Here is a 14,637-nt window from a genome sequence, read left to right as displayed (position 1 = left end):
AACAAGGGTAAATATTTTTATCTGTTCATGGCTGGATTTCCATAGCCTGGAAAATTGCCTGGTACCTAGTAGAAGCTCATCAATATCTATTGAGTAAATAAACTTAAGGCAAAATTCGGGGGGAAGTATCTTTTAGAACTATTTGAAATACTCAAGCAGAAGGAAGAACTGTTCTATAGGCATAATTCATTGCCAATCAAGGTCCAGATAAGATGGCAATCCCCATTCTATTTGCCACAAATACCGGAGGAGAGAAGGGAAAAAACTGGTTATTCTCGCTGCCCTGGCATGTTGTCTGTGTGTAGACTAGTCTGCACACAGCCTCAGAAGCCCAGAGTTGTCAGCATATGGCTGTTCAGAACACGAGCTCTTGGTTTCCATTTGTCAGCATCCAACATTTCAATTGAGGGAGAAGTTCTTAAAGCTTGGATACCATAGTCGCTTTTCAAATGAAAACCTTAACCATGAAAATGCCTAAATTTAAATAATACAATTAACATTTCTCCAGTACTCACTAGATGACTCTTTACCTGAAAGGGAAGTTTTTCATTATCGAATGGACTCAGTTTTTAATGAATTCCTTTTCATTGAGTGACATGGTACTTAATCTGAACCTAAAACAACAGAAACTTCTACACTTTGTTAGAGTTATGTGTGTGCATTTCAAACATTTACCACTAAATTATAAGTCTTAAAATGTGTAAAACACTTTTAAAACTGTCACTGTCAGGTAATATTTAATATATTCAAAAGAATACAAACCATATGTAAATTATAAAACATAACAACACAACTAATATTCTAAATCCATACTTAATATGAGAACAAAAGATTACAAATTCTGTTGCATCCACCAGTGTGCTTGTGGTTGGCTAGGAAAGAAAATGGTCCCCCAAAGATAAAAATAATCACTCATAATCTCTAGAATCTGTGAATATTCTGTAAATAATCTGTGTCTGTGTGTGTATGTACACAGTTATATGGATATGTACATATATACATGTAATATTCTTTGTGACTTTTGGTTAAGGAAGACAGTAATTTAGTAAAATTAATACTGGACAGGGAATCAGTTCTAGCCTTAGCTCCACCACAAACCTTCAGTTAATCCTGACTTCTTAATTGTAAGTTTTCTTTAAGAAATATGAAAACATAATCTCTAAGCATCCCATGAGTTCATGAGTTCCAAAATTTCATGATTCTATAAAGAAATTTTATAGAAACACCTGAACAGAGAGAGATAGAGAGAGGAGAATAAGTGAAAGTTTAATATAACTATCAATTAAATTTGGAAAAATCCTCTTTTCTCTTTTGAAGTCAAATGTACGTGCAAACAATTAATGAAAAAAGTCATAAACACAATTTTATTATTGGTACTTCAGAAAACTGAAATGATTGTTAATGTATTAGATACATATTTAACCTCTTTCTTTAATAAACTCAAATTGGGCAAACTTTATGTAGTGTCTTATACATTCTTGCTTACACCTGAATTAAACAATATCCCTACCATTAAGGAGCTCAGAATCTAGTGGGGGAAATCATACAAACAAATGGATAATATGCTAATTTCTTATTGCTTGGACACCATACAATTAGTCACTTAACACAATGCAAATTTATTATCTTGTAATTCTGAAGGTCACAATTCCAAAATGGGTTTCACTGGGCCAAAATTAACTAATAAATTCTTAGATTTGTAATAGTGCTTGAGGGTGTTAAAATGGGAATTTCTATGAGACCCAGAAACAATACTCCACAGTGAAAGGTCTAGGCTACCAAGCACAACTTACCATAAAAGGGTGGAGAAAGCGTTTTACCTCTTAGATTCCCATAAATTGTTGGTTCATACCCTGGTCCCCAGAAATGGAGGGCAGGGAGAAACAGAAGAAAAAAGACCATTCCAGATTAGTAGGTGGCAAGTTTAATAAGCAAGAGAACTTACGGATGAGGCTTGTCTTGGCAGCCACAAGACAGGCAGGTCTCGGCACCTACCCTCCAGAATCGTAAAAGTTTACATAGAGGCCTTATCAAGGTTCAGTCGCGTATTCAGTCCAGACTGTCTCCACAACACCTTACTATCTCAAGGCTGGATGCATCCTTGTAAATGGCTCCCGCTGTGGGAACAGTGGGGAGAATGTACATTCCAAGGACAGGGGTGTGGGGTGGTGAGGAGCTTCCATTGCCTGGATCCGTGGTCAACCAGTAGTCACATCCTCTCAATGACCTCCCCCAACATGTATATCAAGAATCTGGGCGGCCAGATGGCTCAATTGGTTAGAGCATGAGCTCTTAACAACAAGGTTGCCGGTTTAATTCTCGTATGGGATGGTGGGCTGCGCCCCCAGCAACTAGATTGAAGGACAATGACTTGACTTGAAAAACCACACTGTGTTTTGGAAAAACACACTGTTCCCCAATATTCCCCAATTTAAAAAAAGTAAAATAAAAAAAAGAACCTAAAGGGGTCTAGAACTGTGGAATTCAGGGGAGGATTTCTGGAGAAACCTAATACTGTGCTGTGAATCTCAACTGTTCCTCTCCCTACCCATTCACCCTCCTCCAGTGAGCAGAGATGTAAGTGCCTGCCCCTCTGTTCAGGTCTAAGAACTTCAATACGGTAACTCAGAGAGGGTAATATGGAGCATTTGGAGAAACAGCAGCCTGGTGTCTGACTCTGCTAGGAAAGCTAAAGATCTAGAGATGCCCTGACTGGTTGCTTCCTCAGCTAGGAAAGGAGACATGAGCCAAGGACAGACAATTGCTATCTGCTTGTCTTTGATCTTGTCCGGGAGGACGGCCTAGAAGACCAAAAGCTATTAGCAGAAAGAAGTTAGAGTTATTACCAGATAAGTGAGCATCTGGAATAGAGATGCATGTGCTGGCACTATGGATGGCACTATCCAAATAATCCAATTTTCCCAGCACTACTTATTGAAGAGACTGTCTTTTTTCCATTGAGTATTCTTGGCTCCCTTGTCAATTATTAGCGGACCATATATACTTGGGTTTTTTCCTGGGCACTTGATTCTGTTCCATTGGTCTGTCTGTTTTTATGCCAGTACCATGCTGTTTTGATTAGTACAGCTTTGATGTATAGCTTGAAATCAGGATACGTGATGCCTCCTGCTTTGTTTTTCTTTCTCAGGATTGCTCTAGCTATTTGGAGTCTTTTGTGTTTTTATATAAATTTGAGGATTGTTCTTTCAAGTTCTGTAAAAAATGCCACTGGAATATTGATAGGGATTGCATTGAATCTATAGATGGCTTTGGGTTAGTATGGTATTTTAACTATACAAATTCTTCCAATCCATGAACATGGGATGCCTTTTTATTTATTTGTGTCTTTTTCAATTCTTTCATCAATCGTTTGTATTTTTCAGAGTAGAGATCTTTCACCTCCTTAGTTAAATTTATTTCTAAGTATTTTATTGTTTTTGATGCTATTGTAAATGAGATGGATTTCTTTATTTCTCTTTCAGATAACTTGTTGTTACTGTATAAAAATGCTACTGATTTTTGCATGTTAATTTTGTGTCCTGCAACTTTACTGAATTCATTGATTAGATCTAATAGTATTTTGGTTGAGTATTTAGGATATTCTACATATAAAATCATGTCATCTGCACATGGAGACAATCATATTTCTTCTTTTCCAGTTCTGTCTTTTATACATTTTTCTTGTCTGATCGCTCTGGCTAAGACTTCCAGCACTATGTTAAATAGGACTGGTAAGTGTGGGCAGCCTTGTCTTATTCCTGGTGTTGGAGACAGAGCTCTCAGCCTTTCTCCATTGAGTATGATGTTAGATGTGGGCTTCTCATATATGGCCTTTATTATGTTGAGATAATGTCCTCTATACCTAATTTTAAAAGTATTTTTGTAAATGGACGTCAAATTGTTTTTGGGTGTCTATTGAGGTGATCATATAAATTTTTTCTTTCATTCTATGATTGTGGTGTATCACATTGATTGATTTGCATATGTTGAACCATCCTTGCGTCACAGGGATAAATCCAACTTCATGGTAAATGGTCCTTTTAAATGTACTTCTGAATTCATTTTGCTAGTATTTTGTTAAGAATTTTTCCATTTGTATTCATCAGTGATATTGGCCTATAGTTTTCTTGTAGTGTCATTTTCTGGCTTTGGTATTCAGGTAATGCTGTCCTTGTTTAAAAAATATTAATTCCCAAGTTGTTGTTAAAGACAGACCAGTTCATAAAATATTTTCAGTGGAGGAGAAAATTTTTTTTGCCTCTTTCCATTTTATAGAATGGACAGACTTGTTCTCTTCCTGTACATATAGCTTATTGGATATTAAGTAAACACAGACAAATATTGACTTAGAAACCTCACTTGGACTGAATTATAAACTGTATTTCTATATTTCAAAACATATGTACTGTGTCTACAGATGGCCATTTGGACTATGAGACCTAGAGCAAAATATCAAATATCTACATAATTTGACAATTCAGGCATTTGGTGCTTTACAAATTAAATGTCTTGATTAGAGGTTAAATGTCATGTTATTTATCTTCTATCAGCTAGTTATTTAAACAAGTTATAATTCTTTTGAATTTCAGTTTCTTGACCTTTAAAATGGACATTATATCTACCAAGCAGAATTTGGATGACAATTAGAGTTAATGGGTACCAATCTCAGGACCCTTTCCCCAATAGCTGTGGGCTCTTAAAGCCCCTACGAAATATAAAGAAGAGATTTTTGGGGCTTGCAGAATCCTAAGTGGCATGATATGCCAAAGTATATGAATATTTTAACCCATAGATAAATCTGAATCATAAAGCAAATCCCTACAAAGAATTTTGTGGTCCCTGCATTGTAGTAAAGTATATTTCATTGATTTCAAAATGTACTTTTTTATATTTTCATATTTCTGTACTCAGAATGCTTCTTACAATTGATGATGTTTTACAAATATGCTTGACATTAATTTTCCTTCCTAGGAGTACGTAATATAATGAAGGGGATATTTTAAAATGAGGACATCTTAGATTCAACAAAATACTGTGAGAGCTTTAGTCTTTTTAAATTTCACATTCCCTCCCTAGGAAAATTGCGTGACTTAAGGAATTACTACAGTCATTAGCAGAGGGAGTAAGCTTTGATGTTTATTTTATACATGGGCCTTGTTTCCCTCTGACTCATAATCTCCAGTATTCTCTAGCCATTCAAGATCCCAGGCACATATACTCACAGACACATGCAAAAGGTCTTCAATACACAACACTGGAAGATTACATTCCCTGCTAGAATAAAGATCTTAAACCTGACAACTAGCCTAGGTCCCTATCAACAGGCCCATAAGGATGTAAATCTCAGGTGTTTGCACACCAAAGCAATCAAACAAAACAATAGGAGTCATTATGGAAACATCAAGGAATTTAACCTCCTTGATGAAAGAATGCCAAATTCCTGATTCAAACTTAAAGGCAGAGATTCTGACTGCCTAAATTGACTTAATTTTTTTTAGAGCAGTTTTACATTCACAGCAAAACTGAAAGGAAGGTACAGAAATTTCCCATACAGTCCCTATTCCCAAACATGCATTGCCTCCCCCATTATCAACATCCCCACCAGAGTGGTACATTTCTTACAGTAGATGAGCCTATGTTGGACACACCAAAATCACCCAAAGTCCATAGCTTGTATTAGGGTTTACTCTTGGTGTTGTACATTCTATAGGTTTGGACAAACGTATAATGACATGTATACATCATTATAATATCATCCAGAGTATTTTCATTGCCCTATAAGTCCTCTAAAGGCGTAGATTTTAACACGTGTTCAGACTGGGGACCCAGCTCCACTTTACTCTAAATGTTGCATTCCCTTCAAGACCTCCCTAACACCTAGAACACAGGCTGCTGGGTGAATACACTGGTCACCAGTATCAGTATCAGTCTGCAGCATAAGTCACACAGGAGTGTGACTCTCTGTTTCCAGTGCTCTGCTCTAACACCCTGGAGATCTTAGAAATCCTGATGAAAGAGGAAGAGGAAGTATTCCTAAAGAACACCTACCCTTCCAGCATGATAAAGTAGAAAGGAGAAGCAAAAGGGCAAGATGGGCCCATCCCCTCTGAGGGCCCTAAAGCCACTAGTAAGATAGAGAAAGAGAAAGCACCTTTGCCCTGTTATTTTGTGATCTCTGGGTTGGGAAATAAGTTTGAGGAAGACCCCCAAAGTCACAAATATGAATGTAAAAGTAAATAAGTGAACAGAATTGGATTTCTGTTTAATTAATTAAATCATAGATGAAATGAATTTAAAAAAATGACAGATTGGCAGACATAATTACACCATCACAACTAGTACACTAAGTAGGTAGAGAAATGGGTACTCTCAGCACTGTTGATGGGAGTATGAAACCTATTCTAGAACAATCTGGCAACATATAGTAAAATTGAGCAACCATATGAGCTTTGACCATCACTGCCTAAAGATCTTATTCCTAGAAGTATATCTCAAAGAAATTCTCACACAGTTCCATAAAGGAGAAGGTAAATGTTGATGTTTGTCATTGTGGGAAATTTAAAGAAATAAAATTATCTGTCCCTGAGGGATGGGATACTTAAAAAGTGGATATTGTGGGATTCTATGGGACAGTAAGAGAAAAACAAACCACATGTACATGCTAGAACATACTGTGTTCTCACAAAAGGGGCTGACTTAATACATATGTGACATATGTAATAGCACAGGGCTCTATGCTTAGAAGGACATCACACTTTGTTTAATACTCTTCTGTCATCATCTTGAAAATCTTAATATTTTAACCATGGGTCCTGCATTTTCATTTTGCACTGGCTTCCACATATTATGTAGCCAGTCTTGTTCACAAGCATAGTGTAGAGTAAAACAATTGGGAAACATATGAGATTTATCATAAAATACCATTTGAAAAGCTTATATACTATAGACTTTACAATGATATGTTACAGTGCTATTTTAGGATAAAATGGGGGTTGAACGTGTAGGAGTGGGAATCAGGGACAAACGTCATAGTTAAATAAGATAAGAATAAACACAACAGTAGAGAGCCCTTATATGGATGAATAACTCATTCGCTGTAAAAGTCTCCAAACTACAAGGATTTGGATTTTTGTGGGGGATTAAAGATGCATTGCAAACAACTTTTGGTAAAAATAGTTCAATAACAATTATGCAATACTTGAAAACTCCACCTTTCCATTTCTTTTGCCCGAGAATATCTGATTTTCTAGCATAGACTAGACTCTAGTTGTTTATATACTGCTAGCACATCAACTATTTTTCCAGCTGGTTTTGTTTTTCTTTAGAGTCTCAAAATAGCATGCTAGTAGAATGTATTACTTTGTAAATGGAATTGCCTGTTACAAACATAGGGATATAAAACCTTTTTAATAAAGCAAGTAAATCTATATGAAATTTTAATTAAACTGCTGAAAGTATTATACTGTTAAAAAGAAAACCACAGGCTCAAAATGGTATCACTTGTGCTAAAGCCCATAATACCAAACCTAGGTTTAATACCTGACCTAACTACAGTTTTGACCTTCACCAGAAATGTACTCTTAATCAACCAATCTGGAATTTTCTGGTCAAGTACCAGTAAGGTAATCTGTCACGTGGGCAAAGAGGTAATCTGCATGGTAAAACTCTTGCAGTTCCCTTCCCCTCAAAAAAGATGGCGTAAAAATAATTGTTTCTTTTGTTAATAGCTCCCTTGCCCTACCCTTCTTCCTATGAAAGCCTTTCATTGTGTACAAACCCTTGGAGGGCCCTTCTATTTACTACATGTGTTGCTGCTCGATTCATGCATCACTTAATAAAGTCAATTAGAGCCTCAAATTTGCTTGGCTGAATTTTGTGTTTTGACAATAGTAACAGAAGCAAAACCAATTCCAAATACAATTTTGAATCAAATTGCCTTAAATGTAATTATGTATTGAAACAATCCAAAGAAACTTGAAGATATTTAAATCAGCCTCATGCCACTAAGTCCTGGCTGCCTGACTAAACTCTGAGTTCTGATACAATTATATTTGTAGCCATCTCGTAGGCTCTGAGCAAATGTAGACCTGCTTGAAACCAATGGTGAAAATTTAGAAACTAATTTAAAAATACTCTTTCTCCTCTTCAGATGACTTTTAAGCATGTAAAATGTTAGTTTTGGAACCATATTAGAAGTTTGGTGACTTTCATCTAAGCAAATTTGATCTGCAACCTCATAATTATGCAAATCAAAAATTTCCTTCCTTATCTAATACCGAACCTTCACCCAGTGCAGACACAGGAGCTTCTTGGGTGGTAGGAAACAGACTGTTTAGGGAGAAGAAAAATCCAGTTTTTTGCCTGTAGCTAGCTGGAGATCTTGAATGAGACACTGTCTTTCTAGCCTTCAGTTGAAAAAATTGGGTACGTTTTTCTGCCAATTCTAATACTCAATTTACATACATAATATGATAGAGGAAATTTAGGAAAGCCAAAGCATTAATTGTGAATGAATAGCATGGTAAGTGTTGCAGTTAGATTATGCAGGATGATTAGGCATTTTATAGAGATACTTATAGGACAGGGTCATTTCATCCAACATTGGGTGAAAATTATTTTCTGAATTGAGAGTCTATATTCTGCTGAGAAGCTTCCAATTCATCAAACCCTTGAGGCACAGAACTTGGGGACTGGCTTGATGTGAGCAAGGATTTTAATCCATTGCAACTTCTTTTTCATCACTAGTTAAGAACTCACCTAACAAGGTTGCCTGGGCGTCATCTGTTGTATTCGAAGCCATGATTAATCTGCTTCAGTTGAGAAATTTCCGGTTGCAACATCTTTTGGGCTGTTGAGAACAGAGCATGCTCCACTGACAGCTGCCTCTGGAAGGAGCTGGAATCACCTGAAGTTCCCAGGACTTGAAAACGGATCTCCAGAGACTTCAGGTAATGACTATTGATCTATTTGCAGAGCCTGAAACATTGTATTTCTGAGAGACACGGGAAATGTGTGGAGGTACAAAAGTTTAGATGTCGGTGAGGACCATTGTGTTTTGATTCTATGAAGTTAAGCAAGAGATAGCAAGCGTATAATGTAACCACTCTGGATGGAGAGGATATATACTGTGGTATCTCTTGGCATATTATGATAAGTTTTCCCTTTCGGAAAGCTGTAGCATTTAGAAAGCAGACATTGCTGTATTTGAATCTCAATGAGAGGTAGTAGCACAAGTCTACACCTGGAAAATGGTGGTGACAGATACTTTTAAGGATTTAAGAGAGCTTTCTTTGGAGTTGTGCATCTAGGGGTTTATATTTGCATAATGTTTTAAAAACTGATTAGCATATACAGAACGCCTTTAGTGTCTCATTCCAATGGCCTTGAACATGTATGTTCTTTCTTATGAGCAAGGTCATCTGCAGGGAAATGTGGGACCAAATAATTTGCAGGAATCACTGTACTAAGTGGCATTACTGCTTATGGGAATTGTGAACACCATTCTAATAGTTTGTGAGGGACAATGCCATTCTTCTTTTCTGCTGCTTTGTAGTGAGAGTCTTACTGGGTGAGAGTGAAAAAGTGGTTCATATTAATGTGGATATTATTTAAGAGTAACATGCTCCACTAACTCAGAATTGCACACCTGCATTCAAGGCTGGGGACATAAGAAGGAGCCAACCCAATGGACTAATATCGCCCCCTCCCCCAAAATTGAATGATGAAATGATTGTCCTTTAATTCTATATATCAAAGCCAAATGGTTGTGGTTTTTGTTTGTTTTTACGATATACTTATCCTTTATTTTCTACTCCCAGAGATAAGAAAGAAATTGTTACCAGACTTTATGTTTGAAAAAAGAAATCAGTTCAAAGATACAATCACTTCAGCACAATACTTCAAATGGGAAATATAATAGTGTGGGACTAAATTTGGGAATAGGAATATGGTGTTAAAGAAGTCATTTTTCTCTAATACAGCTTGCTTTAATGTTCCTTCACCAGCCTATCCTCTGTTTTCTTTACTTCGTAAAAAAAATTGAGGGAAAAATTATTTTCTCCACAGCTCCTCCTTTGTTATCTGTTTTCAGTTTATTTTTTAAACTTTGAAGCAACAGTTTTTCAGAGTTCAATTACTTCGTCCTTAGTATTGCAGAAGAGCCGTGAAAATATAGGACCCTCTAGTTGTTTGCTATGTGTTTTTCTCCCTTGAGCACTTTAATCCCCATTCATCCTAAAACTCTTATTTTCCGCTACCTCTGGGCTTGGAACACAGAGCTATTGGCCTCTTAATCCTATTGGAAGATTCGATCAAAGCTGCCAATCTTTGTTCTTTGACACAAGGTGCTAAATCCTCAAATCTGAAATTTGTAGGCCTGGATATCCTATTATGTAATGATTTCATTCCATCCACTTGTTAACAGTCTCCTCATTCTTCTAGTTCATTATGTCTTTCACTTTATGGGTGGAAGAATTCAGAAAACAGAACCAATTTAGATCTAGATTCTGGTTATCTTTGCTACCGTGTTTCCCCGAAAATAAGACCTAGCCAGACAATCAGCTCTAATGCGCCTTTTGGGGCAAACATTAATATAAGACCTGGTATTATATTATATTATATTATATTATATTATATATTATATTATATTATATTATATCATATCATATCATATCATATCATATCATTTTATATTACATTACATTACATTATATTACATTACATTATATTATATAAGACCCGGTCTTATATTATAATAAAATAAGACCGGGTCTTATATTAATTTTTGCTCCAAAAGACACATTAGAGCTGATTGTCTGGCTAGCTGTTATTCTCGGGGAAACACGGTAGTAGTTGTGTAACGTGGTGAGTCACTGTTCTTTGGTAAGAGACAAGACTATCAGAGATTCCTGAAGGAGAAAGCTGAGGTAAGGACAAGGTAAAATCTAAATTTTTGTAAACATCCTATGGGTTTTAGATTGAACACATCAGATAAAAAGGGAAAATGTGGCGGATACCAAAAATGTTTTAATTGACAGAAAACGGTTTCTGGCAAACCCAGTCAATAGCATCACTGACAAAAATCCCATAATAAACAAAAACTGCAGAGAACAGCAGAAATAAATGGTTATTAGTGGTGGGAATACTAGAACTTGTGGACTTTACGCCATAAGAAGACTCCTAGGGTCTTTACTCAGAGGTCATTGAGTTAAAATTTATGCCTAATTGATAGGGTAGGTTAGGAGGCCCCTGGCAACTGCTCTCATGTGGGACACAAACACCTTGCTTGCTCAGCAAGATATTAAGAACAAGATATGTCGTTAGAAGAAGAAAAAAATGCCAGAGAAGGAGGGAAACAATCCCGCTTAATCAGAATATACATCCTGCTTCTCAGGATCATTTTAATGAGCTTCTCAAATAAATCATGGAAATTGATGGGTTCACACTTATATCCTGAGAAACAATCTTGGGAACCAGAAGGAAGGATGGGACACCTCAGCAGAGAAAGAGGAAGATAATAGAGAGGGAGATGGGGAGAAATTCTACCTTTAGAAATAAAAGCCCTCATACAATGTAAGGAGCCTGTTTCCTTCTCTTGGGTCAGTCCAGTCCGTGTCTCGATGTACTTGTTTTTACTACTAAACACAATAGAGCTGTTTTGTGCTGCACAAACTCTTAACTGAATTCTTTCCTTCAGGAAAACAAGAATCGAGGAAAACGTCACTCCAGGTAACATAATTATTTCTAAATGTCTTAAGTATATTTTTATTATAAGAGTAATTGACCCTAATAAATTCATTGATCAATAAGTAAATTAGAAGAGGGATAATTTTTATTCTGAGTATTCATTTATAACTATTATTATTTTGGAGTAATCCTTCCAGTCTTTTTGAAAGTCATCCTTTTTTTGGTTTGTTTATTTGTTTGAGATATTTTAAAAATAAAATTGTAATTATATCTGTAAGTTGCTTAAAAATTGTTTTGGCTTCTATAGCTCCAAACAAATTTTGCAAAATTCCATAAATACTTAGAAATATTTATGCTGACATATAAAATTTTTAATCATAATTTTAAATAGTTGCAAAGGATGCACTTCAAGGCACACTGTAAATATTGACAATTTAAAATAAAATTGTTATACGTTTAAAAAATATATATCCAATAGAGATTTGATACCTAACAACATCTACTGGGGAAAAAAATCTCCTATTTAATAGATTGAAATTTTATATCTTGGTTTTTACCTTGAATTCATATTCCTAGTCCACTTTTTTTTGCAAGTGTTTTATATAGTTCCATAAATACACGCCCTAATGTATTATATTAGTATGCCTAAGTCTTTTATTGATCAATTGATCCTTCTTTGCAACTAAAAAGTGAATATACATCAATATTTTAATTGTTTTCATTTCTTGTGACAATAAGGTTACATTTTCTTTTAAGCTTAATTATCTTTCATTGTAATTTTTATTAGTATACAAGTGGTCAAAGGATCAAAAATATAATAAAAGTTTAATGAATAATTATTAAGCATTAAAATCAAATTTTATTAACAATGACTCTCTGAATTACCTGAATGGAACTTTTTCTTTTAATTCATATACTCAGTGATGATTATTATTTATTGATAGATGATAATTATTTATTGATAGAGAGATTATTATTTATCGATCGATATCAGCATCAATTCTTTCAGATGTAAGTGCTGAAAAACCATGTTTACATAATGTCATTCAATTCTTCTAAGTCTTTCTGAAGCTCTGTCACGAATGCACACAGTGATGCATCCTCAGAAAGTTATTTTTAATGATTTACCTCCTAACCACTCAAGTAGATTCTTTTTCAATTTTTTGAAAGCAAAGAATTAGAAGAAACTGATAAGCAGAGGTTAAATGCTCCAGGGAAAGATTGTGACTTTATTAGCAATACCTTTCCCAATACCAATGTCAATATTGTCAAGTGTTCCTTTGTTAGGGTCCTCAGACTGTTTTACAGCCTGAGACAATTGGCCAAGGTGAGGTTCAGGAGAGAAGAGAAGGCTTTTCCTTTGTTGTCCAGTTAGAAAAAGAGAACCTGATTGAACCTAGAAAGTTTCAGGTCATATCAATTTTAGGAAAGAGTATATGTGGGAGTCAAAGATCTACAATTTGACTTTTTAAGAACTTTCCGTTCCTGTGTATTCCTTGGAAAGTCATTGCATACCCTAGTATGAAAACTGCTTGGATATACAATTCTTCCCCCCAACAACAATTTTTTTTCCAATTTAACATAATATTATGTGTGTCTTCATGTTATTATATAGTCTTCATAAACATTTTAATGTTTTGCTTATAATATTTCATTAATTATCTGATATATTTAATCAGCATTATAGTGTAAGCATCCTTTATAGTTGAAAAATCTCTTTAATCTTTATTTATTGTGAATAAAATCATAAAAGCAATTTTGTACAAAAAGATCTCCCCCGCCTTCAAATTGAGAGTGTATCCTCATATAGTGTAAATTTATTGAGTGGATCCTCTGGGCTATAAGATATGGATGTTCTTAAAAATTCCTGGTAATTACAGCAATAGTGTTTACCAAATAAGTTGCATTAATTTATTCCAGCATTAGTAATCATTGAGAATACCTGCTTTGCTACATAGTTTCCAGTTTCTTTTCAATTGAGTTATAATTATATTCATTAAAATTCACAGATCTTAAGTGTACAGTTTGATGAGTCTTGGCAATCATCCCAGTCAAGATATAGAGAACCGCCATCACACTAGAAGTGTTCTCTTGTAGATTTCCAGTCAGCCCCACCACCAAGCAAACACTATTGTAATTTCTATCACAATAGATTCCTGTTACCTATTCTTGATCTTCATAGAAATAGAATGATAGAATAAGCATTCTTTTGTGCCTGGCTTCTTTTGCTCAGCATAATGTTTGTAAGATTTATTTATGTTGTAGCATGTGTCAGTGAGTTCAACTGAATAACTATAACACAACTGTGTATAAGAGTAAGGGATACTTACAAGTAAATAAAAGGGACACTTTTACTATTGATGGACATTTGGGTTATTTCCAATAATTTATTATTATGAATAAAGTTTCAATGAACAATCTTGCAAACAAGTCTTTATATGGACCTATATTTTCTTTTACTTTAAGCAACTAGTAAGAAAAAAAATGGAATTGTAGTCTCACAGGGTTTTAAGAAACTGACCTTAAGAAACTGACGTTTAAGAAACGTAATAAGTTTATATTACATTTTTAACAGTCGTAATATAAACTTCCATCAGCAACATATAGGAGACCCAGTTGCTCCATTCTCTCAAACATTTGGTGGTGTTGGTCTTTTTAATGTTAGCCAGTCTGGTGGGTATATAGTCGTAGCTCATGAGGGTTTCAGTTTTATTTTTCTGATGACTAACAATATTGAGCATCTTTTCATATTTATTGGCCCTTCATATATCTTCTTTTGAAAAATGTCCAAGAATTTTGCCTATTTTTAAATTTAATTGTATGTCATTATTATTTATTTCTTGATATTTCCTAGACATGAGTACTTTATCAGATATCTACCGAAATATTTTCGTTTTGTCTGTGAATTGGCTTTTTACCTTCTTAATGGTTTTTTTTTTATGACTAGAAGTT

General features: G+C 35.0%; 1 protein-coding gene across 6 annotated transcripts in view; it reads left to right on the top strand.

Annotated features, from left to right (window-relative positions):
- The first annotated feature begins 8,797 nt into the window (after positions 1-8,797).
- Positions 8,798-14,637, top strand: part of LOC117036344 (lipase member K-like) — a 36,734-nt gene continuing 30,894 nt past the window's right edge. For 3 of the 6 annotated variants that reach the window (XM_033131186.1, XM_033131188.1, XM_033131187.1), the window contains exons 1-2: positions 8,798-8,948; positions 11,696-11,727. The gene's annotated coding sequence lies outside the window, so the exon portion shown is untranslated. The remainder of the gene's footprint in view (positions 8,949-11,695; positions 11,728-14,637) is intronic. The other 3 variants (XM_033131190.1, XM_033131184.1, XM_033131189.1) reach the window with 2 other exon arrangements.

This window comes from Rhinolophus ferrumequinum, chromosome 16 (assembly GCF_004115265.2).
Source record: "Rhinolophus ferrumequinum isolate MPI-CBG mRhiFer1 chromosome 16, mRhiFer1_v1.p, whole genome shotgun sequence".
In the NCBI taxonomy this organism is placed as follows: domain Eukaryota; kingdom Metazoa; phylum Chordata; class Mammalia; order Chiroptera; family Rhinolophidae; genus Rhinolophus; species Rhinolophus ferrumequinum.
The sequence above is the reverse complement of the archived record's forward strand: the minus strand, read 5'-3'. Positions and strand labels throughout refer to the sequence as shown.